Below are 19,533 nucleotides of genomic sequence, written 5' to 3' on the forward strand. Positions count from 1 at the left end.
CTGCAGCTTAAATTAGCAATAAAAAGGGTAGGTATTGAGTAAAAATTACAATCACCTGGTGGTTTTGAAAATGAGGATTGACCTTATTAGGTTCAGTAGGAAGATAGAATTTTTTTCCCCAACTACAATTAGTTGTTGTAAGAAACTTTATTAGAAAGAAAAAATGCATTCCGTGATGGGCTATTTTACTTTAAGGCTTCAAACTAAAGAAAATAGATTAAAGAGGAGAGTCTTAAGTTTTTTAATTAAAAATTTCTTCTTATAAGTAAAACATGTTTAAGAAAAATTTAAAAAAAAGTACACACATATTATTAGCTATGAGATAATGGATGTATTAACAACCTTATTGTGATAATCAGCAGTATGTACACATAAACTGTCACCCTGTACACCTTAAATTTATATAATTTTCAAAGCTGGAAAAAATAATCAAAAAGGATTAAAATAGATGAACCCTATGAATGGTGTAGGATATATTTTTATACATATTTTTGTGGGCAAATATATGCTTATATTTTCTCAAGAATGTGATCATGTTCTACATGACTTTTGGTATCTTGTGTTTTCTATTTAACATTGTATAATGGATATGGTCTCAATTCATTAAATACATTTTTTTCAGCTGTGGTTTAACTGTTTCCATGTACAAACCTTCAATCAATTAAGTTCAATTATATGTAGTTACGCAGTTATTCTTGAGGATATGGGTTAAAAGTCTGCTTTTTGACCTTTCTGCAGAAAGTCACTGTTCTGTTTTTTCTTTTTCTTTTTTATTCTATGTTTTTAATGACTATGTTTCACTGTATAGATGTGCCATTATTTGTTTAACCAGTTTACTTTGTTGATTGATGCTTAGGTTGTAACTTTTTATTATTCCAAGTAGCACTGTGATCAATAGACACTTAGTTAAAACTTTTTCTGAGAAAGGGAACTTTCTAAAGGGGAAACTGTAAAGTGAAAAGATGAGCATACATAAATCAAGCTGTGCTTAACAATATTTGACTTTAAAGTGGAGGTCCTGATTAGGAAACTTCAAAGTTAACTGGTGTTTCCTAGTACTCCCCAGTATTCCTATATTGATCTGCATAAAGTTGGGGTTTTAAGAACTATACAATTTAATTAAAAATTTAAGTATCTCTTTCTAGATGTGCTTATAGGTAGCAATCAAAAACATAACAAAGCTTTTAGAACTTCATGGAATCTTATATCTTGATCAAATTACTTGCCTTAAAAGAACAGAAATTTTAAAATACTTCCCTTAAGATTCCATAGTATGTTTCAGTTTCTAATATATTAGTATCCTTGTCTAATTCCTACCTAAACACTCTTATCTGTAACAAGATGTCTAATATAAAGGTAATGAGAACTGTTTGCCTATGGGGCATCCATAATGATTAATGAAGAGACTGATAAAGGCAAATTAATTATTGTCAGTTGTCAGGATGTACTTTTCTGTAAATTTCTAAGGTATTGATTGATAAGTTACTGTATTTTTCATCATTGAAATATTTATTTAGGTCCATTGTAGCGCAGAGGTTTTTATTTTTTGACAGTTCACTGGTTTTAGTATATTCATAGAGTTGTGTTATCGTTACCAGTATCTAATTTTAGAACATTTTATCATCCCCAAAAGAAGCCCTTTACTCATTAGCAGTAGTCTCTATTTCCCCATTCTTCTTGCTCCTGGAAGTGAAGTGAAGTCACTCAGTCGTGTCCGACTCTTTGCGACCCCATGGACTGTAGCCTACCAGGCTTCTCCATCCATGGGATTTTCCAGGCAAGGGTACTGGAGTGGGTTGCCATGCTCCTGGAAAGCACTAATCTATTTTCTATCTCTAAGGATTTATCTAATCTGGACATTTTATACAAATGAAATCATACTATATGTATACTCTCTACTATATAGTATGATTTCATATAAATAAATCATGCTATATTTATTTCTAACTTGTTTCACTTAGCAGAATGTATGAGTACATCACTCTTGTAAGTGGCTGAAGAATATTCTATTGCATGGACATACCATATTTTGTTTATGCATTCATCACTTTGGTTGTTTCCACTTTTTGGCTATTGTGAATAATGCTGCTATGAACATTTATGTGGAAGTTTTTGTTAGACCATGTTTTAAATTGTTGGCTTATATACATGTGAGTGGAATTGCTAGGTTGTATGTTAGCTCTATATTTAACCCTTTTGAGGAACTCTTGATACCAACTGTTTTGCAAAGCAGCTGCACCAATTTACATTTCCAAATGCAGTGTGTGAGGGTTCCAATTTCTTTGTTAGAATTTGTTTGTTTGTTTGTTTTTCTTATAGCCATCCTGCCTTGCCTGTGTGGTTAGTCATGTCTGACTCTTTGCAACCCTGTGGACTGTAGCCCACCAGGCTCCTCTATCCATGGGGATTCTCCAGGCAAGAATACTGGAGCGGGTTGCCATTTCCTTTTCCAGGGTATCTTCCCATCCCAGGGATCGAACCCATGTCTCCTGTGTTTCCCGTGTTGCAGGTGGATTCTTTATCTTCTGAGCCATTGGGAAGCCCCTTTAGCCATCCTAGTGGGTATAAAATGGTATCACATTATAGTTTTGTTTGTGTTTCCCAAATAACTAATGATACTGAGCATCTTTTCATGTGTTTTTTGGGCCATTTGTGTATAGTCTTTGGAGAAATGTCTGTTCAAATCCTTTTCCCTTTTTAAAAATTGGGTTGTCTTTTTAGTCTTTGTAGTTGTTGAGTTGTAAGAGTTCTGGATACTAGACCCTTATCTGATTTATGATTTGCAAATATTTTCTCTCATTTTGTGGATTGGTTTTTCACTTTCTTGATGATGCCCTTTGAGGCATAGAAGGCTTTAGTTTCGACGATGTCCAATTTGTCCTTTTTGTTGTTGCTTATACTCGAAAACTGCTGCTTGATCTTAGATTGTGAAGATTTAATTCTTTGTTTTCTTCCAAGAGTTTTGTAGTTTTAGGTCTTTTTTTATCTGATAGTGTTTTTTCTTTTTTTAAATAAATTTTTTAAAAGTAAAAGGACATGTGACAAAGTTTCCAACCTTTAAGAATTTATAATATATTTGGCTAAATTAAAAATATATGGTGAAAAAAGATAACTGGCAATATCATTTATTCATTTATTTGACACTTAATGGATAACCCTATGTAGGAATTAGGAGTGTAAGGATAAAAGACATAGATCCTTTTCTTATAATCTAGTGAGAGAATGAAAGAGATTACAATACAGGGCTATAAATTCTGTTTTCCAGGTATACACAGGATGCTGAGAGGGTGACCAGGAAAGACAGTGAGTTGACCTAGGAGTGTACAGGTGATTTGGAAAGCTTTTAAGAACAAGGAAAGCTATGATAGCTGAGTTTTGAGGGATGAAGAGTGAGCCAGAGTAGTGATTTTTAGTAGAACGAGTGGTAAATATATAGTGTAGAGGTGAAAGGAATAATAAACTCAGAGATGTAGAGATTTTGGGCAAGATAAATTCTAATTGTGTATTAAAAAAATTTTTTTTTAATACCTAGGGCAGAACCAGGAAGGTTTAGGGTCTGAAAACTCTGTAGAAATGGGGATAGTGATGTTTCCTTATGAGTTGTGAGAAATAAAGGAGATAATGCTTTTGTACTATAAATAATATGTGTTAATCCTATTACCATTAATTTTCTAGCATGAGTTTTTGATGATCGTTGGCTCTTTAGTATCTGTATTTCTAGGATGTCATGAAGTCCTTAACAAGTTGTTCCAAACTCCTTAATTAAATACACAGTGCATGTTATAAAGAAATGGTTGTGCATGATTTAAATGAGGAAATAATAATTATGGAGATGTGAAAAGCAAGTATTTAAAATTGACTGTGGTTTTTAAAAATAGTAATATAAGTTACGCAATTAGGAAAAGTAATTAGATAATAAGGAAATAAGGAGAAAGTAAGAAATATTCAAAACCCCACCACTTTAATATTAAGATGATTGCTTAATATTTTGGTTCATTTCCCTCCTGACATCTTTTCATCCATTTGTGGTCTGTACACAGACACACATACTCACTTAAAAATTTACAGAAGTACGATCATCCTATATATGTGGTTTTAATCTGTTCTTTTTTTAAACCTAAATGCTATGTGTGGTTATATCTTTCTGTGTTCGTAATATAGATTTATATAATCACTTTGAATGACTTTATGGTATTCCATTGTTTGTATTTTACTGTTATTGATAAACATTTAGGTTGTTTCTAGTTGTTTTTTTTAGGATAGTAAATAATGCTTAGCATATTTGCCCACTTGTCTATCTCTTTAGCATAAATTCTTAGAAGCAGAATTGTTGGATTACAGCATATGCTCATTTTGAATTTAGGAGCATATTGCCACACCTTTCTCCAAGTAGGCTGACTTTACTTACACATCTATCAAAAGGACACAGTGCTGCTGCTTTCTCCTTACTCTTGCTCACGTTAGCTTTTTTCTGTTTATCTAATTGACAGGCAGATGATATTCTGCTTTTATTTAATTATTCAGTTCAGTTCAGTTGCTCAGTTGTGTCTGACTCTTTGCGACCCCATGAATTGCAGCACGCCAGGCCTCCCTGTCCGTCACCAACTCCCAGACTCCCTGTCCATCGAGTCAATGATGCCATCCAGCCATCTCATCCTCTGTCATCCCCTTCTACTCCTGCCCCCAATCCCTCCCAGCATCAGAGTCTTTTCCAGTGAGTCAACTCTTCGCATGAGGTGGCCAAAGTACTGGAGTTTCAGCTTTAGCATCATTCCTTCCAAAGAAATCCCAGGGCTGATCTCCTTCAGAATGGACTGGTTGGATCTCCTTGCAGTCCAAGAGACTTTCAAGAGTCTTCTCCAACACCACAGTTCAAAAGCATCAATTCTTCGGCACTCAGCCTTCTTCATAGTCCAACCCTCACATCCATACATGACCATAGGAAAAACCATAGCCTTGACTAGACAGACCTTTGTTGGCAAAGTAATGTCTCTGCTTTTGAATATGCTGTCTAGATTGGTCATAACTTTCCTTCCAAGGAGTAAGCGTCTTTTAATTTCATGGCTGCATCTGCATGTGATTAATTTCACCATCTGCAGTGATTTTGGAGCACCCAAAAATAAAGTCTGACACTGTTTCCACTGTTTCCCCATCTATTTCCCATGAAGTGATGGGACCAGATGCCGTGATCTTTGTTTTCTGAATCTTGAGCTTTAAGCCAACTTTTTCACTCTCCTCTTTCACTTTCATCAAGAGGCTTTTTAGTTCCTTTTCACTTTCTGCCATAACGATGGTGTCATCTGCATATCTGAGGTTATTGATATTTCTCCTGGCAATCTTGATTCCAGCTTGTGTTTCTTCCAGTCCAGCGTTTCTCATGATGTACTCTGCATATAAGTTAAATAAGCAGGGTGACAATATACAGCCTTGACGTACTCCTTTTCCTATTTGGAACCAGTCTTTTGTTCCATGTCCAGTTCTAACTGTTGCTTCCTGACCTGCATACAGATTTCTCAAGAGGCAGGTCAGGTGGTCTGGTATTCCCATCTCTCTTTTTTTTTTTTTAATTTTATTTTATTTTTAAACTTTACATAATTGTATTAGTTTTGCCAAATATCAAAATGAATCCACCACAGGTATACATGTGTTCCCCATCCTGAACCCTCCTCCCTCTTCCCTCCCCATTCCATCCCTCTGGGTCTTCCCAGTGCACCAGCCCCAAGCATCCAGTATCGTGCATCGAACCTGGACTGGCAACTTGTTTCATACATGATATTTTACATGTTTCAATGCCATTCTCCCAAATCTTCCCACCCTCTCCCATCTCTTTATTATTTTATAACCAGAGAGATTGAATGTCTTCATTTGTGTATTGGTTCTGTGTATTCATCTTTGGAGTATTTTGTCCTTTTTTCCAACAGGCAGAATTGTATGGTGATTCCAATTGAGCTTTGAAGTTTTATCTGAATTCATAATCCCTGTTATACCATTTATTAGCTGCATGACTTGGGCAAATTAACTCTCTTAGTTTCCTCATATGTAAAATGGGGAGTATAGTAGTCCTTAGCTCCTAGGATTGTTGTGGAGATTGCATAACAGGTGAAGTGCTTGCATCATTGTCTGACAGGTAAGCACTTCTACTAATCTTTGCGTACTTGGGTATTTCTATAGGATAGGTATAGAGTAGGAGTGTTTAAAAGTAGATATCACCAAATTGCTGTCCTAAAAAGTTGTTCTGTACCCCAAACAGTGTAATAGTGTTTTTAGAATCATATCAGTATTATGATTGTATCCAAGCTCTCTGTTTCAATGATCTGTTTCTGTATTCATCTGTATTTTGGAGAAATCAAAAGATTTGTGTATAGAAGTGTATGCTTTTCTACCTTTTTTATTGAAAAATTTCAAACATACGGAAAAGCTTGAAGACTTGATTCTATGATCACCTGTATATCCACTCTCTACATCAGGACTTAGCAATTTTTTTCCCATAAAGTGTCAGATATTTGCTGTACTTCTGTAAAGGGCCAGTAAATATTTTAGGCTTTGGAGGTCACATAGTCTCTGTTACAGCTATTTGACTGTGTAGCTGTAGAGAAAAAATAGCTGTAGACAACAGGTGAATGAGTGGGCATGGCAGTGTTCTAGTAGGTTTATTTACAAAAACAGGCTCAGCTGGATTTGACTTGGGCTGTGGTTTGCCATCCTCAAGTCCAGATTAAATCGTTAACAGGTTGCTGTATTTGCTTTGTCTGTAAATATGTTGGTACGTATTTAAATATTTTTTCTGAACCACTTGAAAGTAAGTTGCAATCATCATGCACTATACGCTTTAGTATTTTAACATGCATCTCTTAAACGCATTCTTCTGCATAGCCATAATTCCATTATTATAGCTAAGAACCTGTTCTTTTTAATAAAACTTATATAGTGTAGCACAAAAAGTATGAAAATCCTTAGATTTGCTCCTTAGCTACTGCAACCTGTTAAGCTGTTTTGGCCTCACCCCTCTTTCCCTAACTTTTCTTCATTTATTTCTCTAGGTAGAAATGTGTATTGGGTAATGCTGTTTGCTGGTTTCGTTTGACCCCATTACACAATCAAATGAAAGGAATGTCTTCTTTTTTTTTTCTTTCATGTGTTTAGTTTATATTTTTAAAAATCTGGGTTTTATGTCTGTTTTATGCAGTTTGAAAGAGAATTATATGTAATTTATAATTAGAAGAAGAGATCTCATTAAGTTACATACAGTCTCTGTAATTTCCATATGGTTGTTTGTACTTGTTTACATAATATAAGAAACTGAAGGAAGGTAAATCCAATTATGTGCTTTGAAAAAGTGGCCAACTTTTGAATTTTCATGCTAAAAGAAGGAGGGAAATAATATAAATACTTGTACTATTTTCCAGTTTAACTTTATTATGCCTTTACTTGATAAAGATTTATAACACTTGAGATATAGCTGTTCCACTCTGCAAGAAGTTGTGCTGCAGATTTATCCAGGGTACTTGACCTGTTTTTCTCTACTCTTCAATCCCCCTACCCAAATTTAGCATGCTGCATCGTGCCTCTTCCCATATCATCTCTTAGACTATGGATGCAAAGTGCGGTCTTATTTATCCTTTTAAAAACAGCAATTTCTTTCTGGTTAGAAGGAAAGAATTTAGTGTGTTGGTACAACTGTGGGACTGTAGGCTACAGTTAGAAATTATGTGGTGCACGATGAGGTAGATAAACCTGTTTTTTCTTTAATGATATAACTGTTAGTGGGCGCTTCCTGATGGGAGGGACTGGCTGTGGGGAAAACTGGGTCTGGTTCTGTGGGCAAGGCCATGCTCAGTAATTTAAATTTAAAGATTTAAATTGGATTAAATCTTTAATCCAATTTCTGCTGATGGGTGGTGCTGTGTTCCCTCCCTGAGGCAAAATGGTAGGGGTAATGGCAACCTCCTCCAAAAGGACTTATGCCAGCCAGTGTCCCTGTCCCCACAGCAGGCCACTGTTGACTCATGCCTCTGCCAGAGACTCCCAAACACTCACAGGAAAGTCTGGCTCACTCTCTTGTGGGGTCACTGCTCCTTTCTCCTGGGTCCTGGTGTGTACAAAATTTTGTTTGTGCCATTACTTCACCAAAAAGGTCTGTATAGTCAAAGCGATGGTTTTTCTAGTAGTCATGTATGAATGTGAGAGTTGGACAGTACAGAAGGCCGAGCACCAAAGAATTGATGACTTTGAATTTTAGCACTGAAGAAGACTCTTGAGAGTCCCTTGGACAGCAAGGAGATCAAACCAGTCAATCCTAAAGGAAATCAACCCTGAAAATTCATTGGAAGGATTGATGCTGAAGCTCAAAGTCCGATACTTTGGCCACCTGATGGGAAGAGCCAACTCACTGGAAAAGACCCTGGTGCTTTGAAAGATAGAAGGCAGGAGGACAAGGGGACGACAGAGGATGACATGGTTGGATGGCATCACCGACTCAATGGACATGAATTTGAGCAAGCTCCAGGAGACGGTGAAGGACAGGGAAGCTGGTGTGCTGCGGTACATGGGGTCGGCAGAGTCAGACATGACTGAGCGACTGAACAACAAAATTAGTGAGAGGCAGTTTGATTATTAGGAACAGACTCAAGATTATTGTTATATTTCTGTATTCCAAATGGAGGATGCTTCCTCTGTGTATAAAATTAGGATATCAAGGAACATAACAGTAAGTAATTCAGGATGGCTAAAGTATTCAGTATGTACCAGTGATGGAGGTTAGAAATATGTCAGAGAAAGGCAGAGCAGGATTAACCTGTGCCTGGCTCAAGAATGTGGCCTTTAACGTGATGTTAAAGTGGGATATTGGATTCCAAATGGAATAGACTTTAATAGTTCCCCCAAATGGAAATAATAAAATTTTTTTCTGATTGTAAAAGGGCACTTGCTTGTTATAAAATGCAAACAACACAGAAATGTAGGCATTCACTAGAGATAACCACTGCTGACAGTTGGGTGTGTAGCCTTGTTGAATGGAATTTCATGATTAGTTTTGTAGCAATGTGGATGGTGGAGAGGACAGGAGATGGGGGAGAGTGAAACAGGAGGCTATTAGAGAGTTCCAGGTGAATGAAACACGAGGCGGACCTGCTTCTTAGAGGCGGCAGTGAGGGTGGAAGGAGGGTAAAGCTGCATTTGCAGCATTGGATGGGCCTGAAGATGGCCATACTTGGTGGGCTTGGTCAGACAGAGAAAGGCAAGTACCACATGATACGCTTATATGCCGAATCTAAAAAAAAAGAACAAATAGACTCATAGGTTTAGAAAACAAACTTAAGGTTAGCAAGGGGAGAAATGGGAATGGGGAGGGATAAATTAGGTGTTTGGGACTGACATGTGCAAACTACGATATTTAAAAGAGATAACCAACAAGGACCTACTATCATGGATAACTCTGCTCAGTATTCTGTAATAACCTAAATGGGAAAAGAATTTGAAAAAGAATAGATATATGTATATGTAAAAGTGAGTCACTTTGCTGTACACCTGAAACTGACACAACACTGTAACTCAATGATAGTCCAGTATAAAATCAACATTTTTTAAAATGGGACAAAGCTAGGAGGAAGATAAATATTTAGGGGAGAGGTGGGATTCAGTGATCAGTTGGATGAGTGGGGGTAGGGAGTCTTCACACCTCCAGAATGGCCAGGAAGGTAGCTGAGTAGATTGCCAGAACTTGGGTCCAAATTGTGGGGTCATTGAGGTGGTATGGAGAAAGCAGTGGCACCCCACTCCAGTACTCTTGCCTGGAGAATCCCATGGATGGAGGAGCCTGGTGGGCTGCAGTCCATGGGGTTGCTAAGAGTTGGACACAACTGAGCGACTTCACTTTCACTTTTCACTTTCATGCATTGGAGAAGGAAATGGCAACCCACTCCAGTGTTCTTGCCTGGAGAATCCCAGGGACGGGGGAGCCTAGTGGGCTGCCGTCTATGGGGTCGCACAGAGTTGGATGCGATTGAAGTGACTTAGCAGCAGTAGCAGCAGCAGCAGCAGCTGAGGTGGTATAAAAGGAAAAATAGCAGTTTTTCCACCTGCATAATTCCAGAGTGGAAAGTGTATCTTGTATTCTTATTTTCTTCTTGTAGTTACAGGTTTGTTTAGAAAGGGAGTGTAAAAGTAAGAATTCTGTTTTGACAAATAAGAGCTATTATATCATATCCTTTTTTCTTAATTGTGTTTTTCCCTTGAATTATTAATAGTTGAAGATAGGAGTTTCCTTTAAGAACTTGCTTCTGTTTTGGTGTACAACTGTAGCATTAGCTTTTATATTTCACAGATTCCTGTTGGAATCTTTCAATTTTAATTCCAAGGAATTGGGATCAGAGTGCGGTGAGAGAGGCTTTTGGGCAAGTTGTTGGCAGAGGTTCTTTGACTCTGAATTAAGGATAGTTTGGCTCTCTGAGTAGGATCTGACTTTCACCAGGTTTTGCTGTGTGTCTAGCTATTGGGAACAGGGCTATAGAATTCAGTGGGAAACCTCTGTTCTATGTTGTATAACAGTATGCATAGCAAGGCAGTATTAGCGTGGACTTAAAAGCTGAGCGCCGAAATATTGATGCTTTTGAACTGTGGTGTTGGAGAAGACTCTTGAGAGTCCCTTGGACTGCAAGGAGATCCAACCAGTCCATCCTAAAGGAGATCAGTCCTGGCTGTTCATTGGAAGGACTGATGTTGAAGCTGAAACTGCAGTACTTTGGCCACCTGATGTGAAGAGCTGACTCATTGGAAAAGATCTTGATGCTGGGAAAGATTGAGGGCAGGAGGAGAAGGGGACGACGGAGGACGAGATGGTTGTATGGCATCACCGATTTGATGGACATGGGTTTGGGTGGACTCCGGGAGTTGGTGATGGACAGGGAGGCCTGGCGTGCTGTGGTTCATGGGGTCGCAGAGAGTCGGACACGACTGAGTGACTGAACTGAACTGAATTTGAGTTCTGGGAGCCAGTGAAGGATCTTCAGTATCCAGGTAATGAAAAGATGATTGGTGGCTTAATGGCTGGGGGTTACTGAACTAAGGCGTTTGCCTTTGGTCCTGGGTGAGAAAGGCATGGGTTGCTGATGCCAACCTCTTTTGTTTTCAGATAGGATTAAACGTGAACTTTCATATAGATAAATTTTTCTGAATTTTTAAGTATTCCCATAGGAGGAAATTTAATACTTTTTTGATTATTCATCTTTGCATTAAACCATCCTCACTGTCAGGAGCCTTTATCTAACTGAAATGCCTTGTGTCACCATTTTGAGGGCACTTCTTGTTTAGTTTTATGTTATGTCCTTTCATGAACCTCTTAAAAAGAATTGCCTGAATACACACACTGTCATAATAATACATCTCTTTTGAGATTTGAGAAGATCTGGGTAAGGATTGTTGAATCCCAAGATCACAGCATTACATTAATTTTTTCCCTAGAGTTATTTTCTTGTTTAGACTCTGTTATTCAATATGTTTACTGACTTTTTAATGGATGTAGTTACTCATCTAAGATATTATTCTAAATATTATGTGGTGAGAAATAGGCAGGGTCACTGATTGGGATTGTTGAACATACATAGAATTTAGGAGAGACACGTCCCCTGCAGTGTATTCTCTTACTTAATACTGGAGGGAATGAAAGAAGATTGTAATGAGAAAGATTTATTCTGGAATTTTGCTCTTAGTTTTTATTTATGCTTTAAAGCTTATTTCAGAAAGTTTGAATTTTGATTCTGTCAGTCATGCTCTTACATCCTCATCACTTAAAAACTGGCTTCCTTGTAACTCAGCTAAACTGTTGTAAATAGTGATGAAGCATATGGAGGCTAAGTTAATTGGTGAGTTATTTATTGATAATTCTCTCTTGACCACTATATTTTATGTTTATATCTAAAAATTTAAGTGCTAATATGTGATGAATATCAGTTGTTAGAAGCAGATATTTATGAGGTCAGAGCCTAGCTCTTTAACAAATTATGTACTTCTTAGCCTTTAAAATGAGCTTAAGAACTATCTCATAGAAACTTTATGAGGCTTGAAATAATTAAATGTAAGGAACCTGATACAGGGCTGTCTGTGCTGTGCTGTGCTTAATTGCTCAGTTGTGTCTGACTTTCCAGGCAAGAATACCAGAGTGGGTTGCCATGCCCTTCTCCAGGACAGGGCTGTCCAGTGGGCACTAAAATTAAATCTCTCCTTTTCTTAATTTTCATTTTTCCATAAAAATCTAAATGCCATCTCTTCTCAGCTTTCTCATATCATGTCTTCTAATGTATTCTTTGATATCAGAATTTTTGTGATTGGAAATGGAGGCAAGAGTGTGCCTTTAAGTGTTTGAGAACATGAAATTTTTGAAGTGTTTAAGAATGGCCGTCTCTCTGAACTTCACTGACTCACCCAACAGTTACTGAATTTGTATTCTAGACTCTGTGCTAAGGGTTATGGAAAGCCAAAGAATTACTGATGGTCTCTGTCCTTAGGGACTTTCACTTTAGTGACAAAAGCAGATAAGAAAACTAAAATTACCTTATAATTGGAAAGGACAGTAGTACCTCTATAAGAAAAGTTCAGTTCAGTTGCTCAGTCATGTCCAACTCTTTGCAACCCCATGGATTGCAGCATGCCAGGCCTCCCTGTCCATCACCAACTCCCAGAGTTTACTCAAACTCATGTCCAATGAGTTGGTGATGCCATCCAGCCATCTCATCCTCTGTCATCCCCTTCTCCTCCCGCCTTCGATCTTTCCCAGCATCAGGGTCTTTTCCAATGAGTCAGTTCTTTGCATCAGGTGGCCAAAGTATTGTAGTTTCAGCTTCAGCATCAGTCCTTCCAATGAACAGCCAGGACTGATCTCCTTTAGGATGGACTGGTTGGATCTTCTTGCAGTCCAAGGGACTCTCAAGAGTCTTCTCCAACACCACAGTTCAAAAACATCAATTCTTCGGTGCTCAGCGTTCTTTATAGTCCAGCTCTCACATCCATACATGACAAGTAGCCAGCAGTAAAAGTAGGAAGAGTGTCTATTCATATTTGTTGCACAAATGTGTTGTCTGTACCTATGTATGTGATGGGTGCAGTAAGAAAGCTTTTTGTAGGAGCTGAGGCTTGAGGGATAGATGGAGAAAGGTTTAGGAGAAGGGTATTACAAGCAGCTTGTGCAAAGGCTACGAGTGGTTCTGTTTGTTTCTTTTTTTTTAAGTGTAGGACAAAAGTTTTAATATACCTTTCATAGTAAATGATACAATACACTTAGGAACCTTTGGGATTTTGACAATTTAGATGACACAGTTAATAAAATTAATCTAATGGCATGGATAGTATACTATATCCTAATTGCAGAATACATATTTTCTCTTTCTTTTTATCATATCACCAGGGGCTTCCCTGGTGGCTCAGTGGTAAAGTCCACCTACCAATGCAGGAGAAGCAGTTTCCATTCCTGAGTTGGGAAGATCCCCTGGAGAAGGAAATGGCAACCCACTCCTGTATTATTGCCTGGAAAGTTCCATGGACAGAGGGGCCTAGCGAGCTGCTGTCCATGGGGTTACAAAATAGTCAGACTTGACTTAGTGACTGAAGAACAACAATGTATAGGTATGAAATTCTTTTTTCTTATGATTAGAACTTTTAAGATCTATTCCCTTAGCAACTTACAGATATACAATACAGTATTATTAATGATAGTCAGCATCCTACATGTGGTTCTTTATGGCTGGAGCTTAAGGCTAAGGTAAGGCTTCAGAAATAAGTAGAGGCCGAAGAAGTTATGAAAGGGCCTATGTGGAAAGATAAGGATTTTGACAGTTATGATTTGCATGTTAGAAAGATCAGTGATCAGTCCCCTTTAAGTAGCTTTCCTGGAAGTCCCATCCAGTGACTTCCACTTCTAGCTCACTTACCAGTCCTGGCAGTGAGGAAGGCTAGGGTGTATAGACCCTTGCTTGGGTACATGCTGCCTATAATAAAACCAGGATCTGTTACTAAGTAACAGGAAGGGAGAATAGGTATATGGTAGGCAGCCATGTATATGGTATATGTACCAGGTATATGGTACGTGTGCAACAAAAAGGATTGAGAACAGAAGTAGGGAGACCAATTTAATATAATACCTAAGTAGTAGTACATGTATAATGTCTTACAAAAGAGATTTGACTGACTTAAAATGTGAGAATGTAATCTTTAAGCTCTTCTGCAGGGAAATCTAGAGGATTTAAACTGTTATTTTGTTATAAGAACTCTTAAGTTCTTGGAGCAAAAAATTATGCTTTAATTAGTTTAACCTTTTGGTTAAAAAGTTTCTTTTTCCAATTAAACATTTAGTAAAATTAAGTTGTTGCTTAGTCACTAAATTGTGTCTGACTCTTTTGAGACCCCATGGACAGTAGCCTGCCAGGCTTCTCTGTCCCTGGGATTTTCCAGGCAAGAAGACTGGAGTGGGTTGCCATTTCCTTCTTCAGGGGATCTTCCCAGACCAGGGATCGAACCCGCATCTCTTGAATTGGTAGGCAGATTCTTTACCAATGAGCCACCAAGGAGTACTAAGGAGATTAACATTGGTAAGCATGGCCTTGATAGAAATCACTTTAAATATATATATATATATATAGTATACTTTTTTAAACCATATAGCAATCATACATTAAAAAGGGATTTACATTAGTTTTTCTGGAAGATGAAATAGCACATAATTTTTTTATACATATCTTTTTGGATGTTATACAGTTAGCACCTATTACTGTTTTAAAGAATTGTGATGACATACGTGCATATAAAATAAAATTTACCATTTTAATCTCTATAAGTATACAGTGATGTTGAATGCATTATTTGTGCCACCATCACTTCCATGTATCCACAGAATTCTTTTCATCTTGTAAAACTGAAACCCTATGCCAAAGAATAACTCCCCAATTTTCCCCTTTACCCAACCCATAGCAAACACTATCCCACTTTCCTGCATTGGCAGGTAGATTCTTTACTGCTGAGCTACCTGGGAAGCCCTTACTTTCTATCTGTATGAATTGGACTACCCCAGGTACCTCTATCGGAGAAGGCAATGGCACCCCACTCCAGTACTCTTGCCTGGAAAATCCCATGGACAGAGGAGCCTGGTGGGCTGCAGTCCATGAGGTCGTGAAGAGTCGGACACAACTGAGCGACTTCACTTTCATTTTTCACTTTCATGCATTGGAGAAGGAAATGGCAACCTACTCCAGTATTCTTACCTGGAGAATCCCAGGGACAGCGGAGCCTGGTGGGCTGCCCTCTATGGGGTCGCACAGAGTCGGACACGACTGAAGTGACTTAGCAGCAGCAGCAGCAGGTACCTCTAAAAGAAGGATCGTGCACTATTTGTACTTTGGGGACTTCCTTATTTTATCTAGCATAATGTCCTCAAGATTATTCTCTGTTGTAGTAATGTGCAGGCTTTTCTTTTTCAAGGCTGATTACGCTCCACTGTGTGTTTGTGTGTGTGTGTGTGTGTGTGTGTGTGTGTGTGTGTGTGTATGTGTATATATCTTGTTTATCCATTTATCTGTCAGTGAAGAGTTGAATGGCTTCCTCCTTTTGGGTATTGTGAATTCTGTTATGAACATGAGTGTACAGATATTTCTTTGAGAATCCTCACTTTTAAATCTTTTTGCTATATACCCAAAAGTGGAATTTCTGAATAATCATTCTATTTTTAATTTTTTGAAGCATTGCCATACTGTTTTCTATAGCAACTGCACCATTTTACATTCTTACCAACCGTACACAGGGGTTCCAGTTTCTTCACATCCTTGCCAACACTTGTTTTAGTCCTTGAATTTTTTTTTTTTTTATAGTATTAATAGCTGTCCTAATGGGTATGGGTTAGTATCCATTTTATTGAATTTTTTTTGAAGGTTTAAAAATATGAAAGAGTGAGTTTAGTGTAATCACATGGCAGTAAGTCTTAATAAATGGAAATGGAATCACTCAATTTTGCTACTCTAATAAAAATATTGTTTGAATGTTATTTGGATATATGTTCTTCAGTCTTTTTCAGGCCTTTAAATTTTTTTTGAATTTTTTCTTTTGGTTTTATGTTGTAAGCATTTCTCATTTTTTAAACATGTTTTGTACTACCATCATTTGAATTTTAATTTTCCAAGGAAATGTTGCAAATGCAACATGATTGAATACTTAAGAACATTTTGTAATTGTTTTTTATATATAGCTAAGTGCTTGGTTGGTGTGATTTTAATTTCATAGAAGACTGGATGATATAGCGACTAAAAGTGTAGTCTAGAAGTAGGCAGTCTGGGTTTGAATTGCACGTCTGCCACTTCAGGCTATGTGCATTTAGGCAAGTTTCTTAAGCTCCCTGTGTCTCAATTTCTTCATCTGTTAAGTGAGGATAATAAAAGAACTTATCTCAAAGTTGTGAAGACCAAATGAGTTAGTACTTGTAGAGCTTTAGGACAGTGACTAGCTCATCATACATCCTATATAAGCCTTTTCTGCATAATTGCTTTATTAGGTGAGATCGTATCTCTTTGACTTTTAAAAAATATATGCGATATAGAAGAAGTTACTGTGTCTTGGGTCTTTAGTTTAAAATGTCACAAGCACTGACTTAGAGGAGGGTGTAGTCTATAAGGTTGTTTTGGGAGTTACGAGAAGGTACATCTGAGGCAGATAGTGCTGGGCAAATTGCTGAATTAGTAATATGATATAACCATCTTTTGGGAACTGTGACCTTCGGGCAGGCATTTAGCCTTGTCAACTACTTTAGGCTCTTTTGACCAGCTCAGCCCTTTTGCTTTGCATCTTTGGGTTTCCTTGCCCACACAGCTCCCCAGATTTCTTGGCTTAGCACTTTATGTTTCCTCTGTTGCCGTTTAGTTGCTAAGTCGTGTCTGACTCTTTCGCGACCCCATGCACCGTAGCCTGCCAGGTTCTCTGTCCGTGGGATTTCCCAGGCAAGAACACTGGAGTGGGTTGCCATTTCTTTTTCCAGATATTCCCTCTGTTTCTTAGTTAACATCTTTTGTTGTTAATTTATGTCAAATGCACGATATAAAATTTTTGCAAAATAACATTCTGTGATTGTAATACCACATTTCATTTCATTTTCAGTAGCAATCTGAGAGAGTAAAGTCAGTACAGGTTGGAGAGGTAAAGTCCTCATTGAACAACTCTCGTTATATGAGAGATTAAGTGACCTGTCTGATGTCACAAAGCAGTTAAGTGATTTAGCTGGAACTTGAATTCAAGCCACCCGACCTCAAGGCAGTGTTTCTTTCTTCACATATTATCATGTTTTAAAAGAATACTTTTCTTTTTTTCCTAGTTATTTGATGATATTTTAAATAATTTTTCTATATTATATAAAGATAACATCCCTCCCTCTTTTAAATTTAATAGCTAGTAAAATTTATCTGACTCCTTTTCTCATATACCAGCTGCATTTTGTAGTCCTTAAGCCCAGTATCAGTAAAGAACGAAACGAAATCTGAGATCTATGTATTTTACCTGATTAAGTTCTTAATCTTTTACATGAATGTTTTCTGAAAAGTTTCATGTTTTGTGCTTATATTTATTTTACACTATTCGAACAAGGTAGATTTTCCCCCATACTGCCTAGCATATGTAGTATCTGGCTCATTTCAACATTGCTGTCAGACTTAAATTAAATCTTGGCGTTAGAGTATCTTTACAGTCTACTTTTCCCCTTCCCGCTCTGCAGGTCTGTTTTTAATTATTTTTCTTCTGTATTCCGAACAGTCTCTGGTTCTAAGAATGTACCTTGAGCTGTCGAGTCTATCATAGTTCATTATGTGAAGTATATTTTTCTACTTAATTTCTTATATATTCCTTATATTGGCTCTCTCACATGATTTTAAAAATTTGTTGTTTGGATTTTCGATAGTGTAAATCACCTATATTGGTGAGAATTATAATTAGTTAACTTTTGAATTACAATTTCATCTTTTAGAATTATAATTAGTTAACTTTTGTTTTTTTCCCACATAATTAGTCATGTAATGTATACTAAACTCTGAATGATATCAATATATTATTGATTTATTCATTGTCAAATCCCAAATCTGGTTTCCTTGGCAGACATATAGACTTGTGATAGGCATTTGGCATTTTGTGTTTTGGGCAGTGTGACTTTAAATCTACATAAACTTCTCTGCCTTTTGCCTCTGCTGTGTTCATAGATTCCAGGAGGGCTTCGTGTATGGACCTCAAGCGTTGGAGGTAGCAGACTTTTCAGCAGAAGGTAAAGCAGAGTGTTGCCTTCTGGTGTCATTGTGTGTGTGCTGGGATGGGCATGTGACAGGTTCGAGAGCTTTGCACAAATGTCATCACAAAATAATTTATGATGGTGCTTTCCACAAAATGTAAAACCAAGCTAATACTTGGAAATTTTATTCAGTATTACTAAAATCCATAAAAAGTAGAAAAGTTTGAATAGAACTCCAGACAAAATTTCAGTCTCTCTGCTGTTAACCAAAGAGGAAGAGTAAAAGGAAAATGTATAGTGCATGCTATCTAACTTTCTCAGACTCAGTTTTACTATGATTTCTTCCTGGGAAGGTATCCAAATCATTATTCATATGCTGTATTCTTCCTTGCTGCTCCTTTTACTGAAAGATTGCTTCACAGTAAATAGGCAGCCTCGTTGGTGACTCATGACTGGAGGACAGACATTTTTACTCTAGGTCCCATGTGCCAAAAATTTTTGTTTCTAACATGCTAATTACCTCTCTTCAGAACTTGTTAATATGCTCTTCTCTCAAGTTAGTTCTTGTTTCAGTAGAGAAACAAACACATCCCACTCATTTGTAAAATATGTTTTTATGGAGACCTTCTTAATGAGTTATTTTTAAGAAAATAACATGACATAACTTTCCTGGGTAATGCTTCTTTGATTTTTTAAAAAAATACAAATATTTTGCCATTTAGGTGCCAGATATTATAGATATTACTTTCTTTGAATTTATGAAACCATTTATGAATTTTATTCAGATGATACTTAAGTGCAGGTTTTTTTTTTTTAAGACCTATAGCAGCTAATAATGTTGCATTCTTAAACTTAATAAGTTTTTAGATAGATTCCTAATGATAATTAGAGGAATGGTTTTCTTATGTCTTCCTGAAATTATATTTGTATTAATATCAAGTGGCTGCATCTTATACTGTATATTAAGGACATACACCTTACGTGATATAGGGTATTTATTAAATATCTACTCTGTGCCCTACACAGAGTCATTCCATTTTATAGTCAACTTAGTTTCACTATTTCATTTTTTTCTTATTCAGAGGTACTGCTTTCCTTAGCTAGAGGAGTTTCAGGCTGTTTATTGAGGTTAGCTGCAATTTTACCACTGAGGCCCTTTCACCTTTCTTTGGTTCTCTTCACTGGCCATTTGGAGGATATTTTGTATTTACCAACAATAGATTGGAAGTAATTTCTTGAAGGCCCTTTCATACTTCATTTTTAGGCTAGTCCGCTGTTTTCACTGCTGTTGAATT

The 19,533-nt window shown here is 37.1% G+C and overlaps 1 protein-coding gene across 7 annotated transcripts in view; it reads left to right on the forward strand.

Moving 5' to 3' along the window:
- The window catches only part of CDK19 (cyclin dependent kinase 19), a 173,371-nt gene that overhangs the window by 20,940 nt on the left and 132,898 nt on the right, over window positions 1–19,533 (forward strand). For 3 of the 7 annotated variants that reach the window (XM_055535187.1, XM_055535191.1, XM_055535189.1), the window contains one exon: window positions 18,213–18,274. The exons of the other annotated variants lie outside the window; for them this stretch is intronic. The gene's annotated coding sequence lies outside the window, so the exon portion shown is untranslated. The remainder of the gene's footprint in view (window positions 1–18,212; window positions 18,275–19,533) is intronic. 7 annotated transcript variants of the gene reach the window in all.

The sequence above is a fragment of the Bubalus kerabau genome, chromosome 9 (assembly GCF_029407905.1).
Source record: "Bubalus kerabau isolate K-KA32 ecotype Philippines breed swamp buffalo chromosome 9, PCC_UOA_SB_1v2, whole genome shotgun sequence".
In the NCBI taxonomy this organism is placed as follows: Eukaryota; Metazoa; Chordata; class Mammalia; order Artiodactyla; family Bovidae; genus Bubalus; species Bubalus kerabau.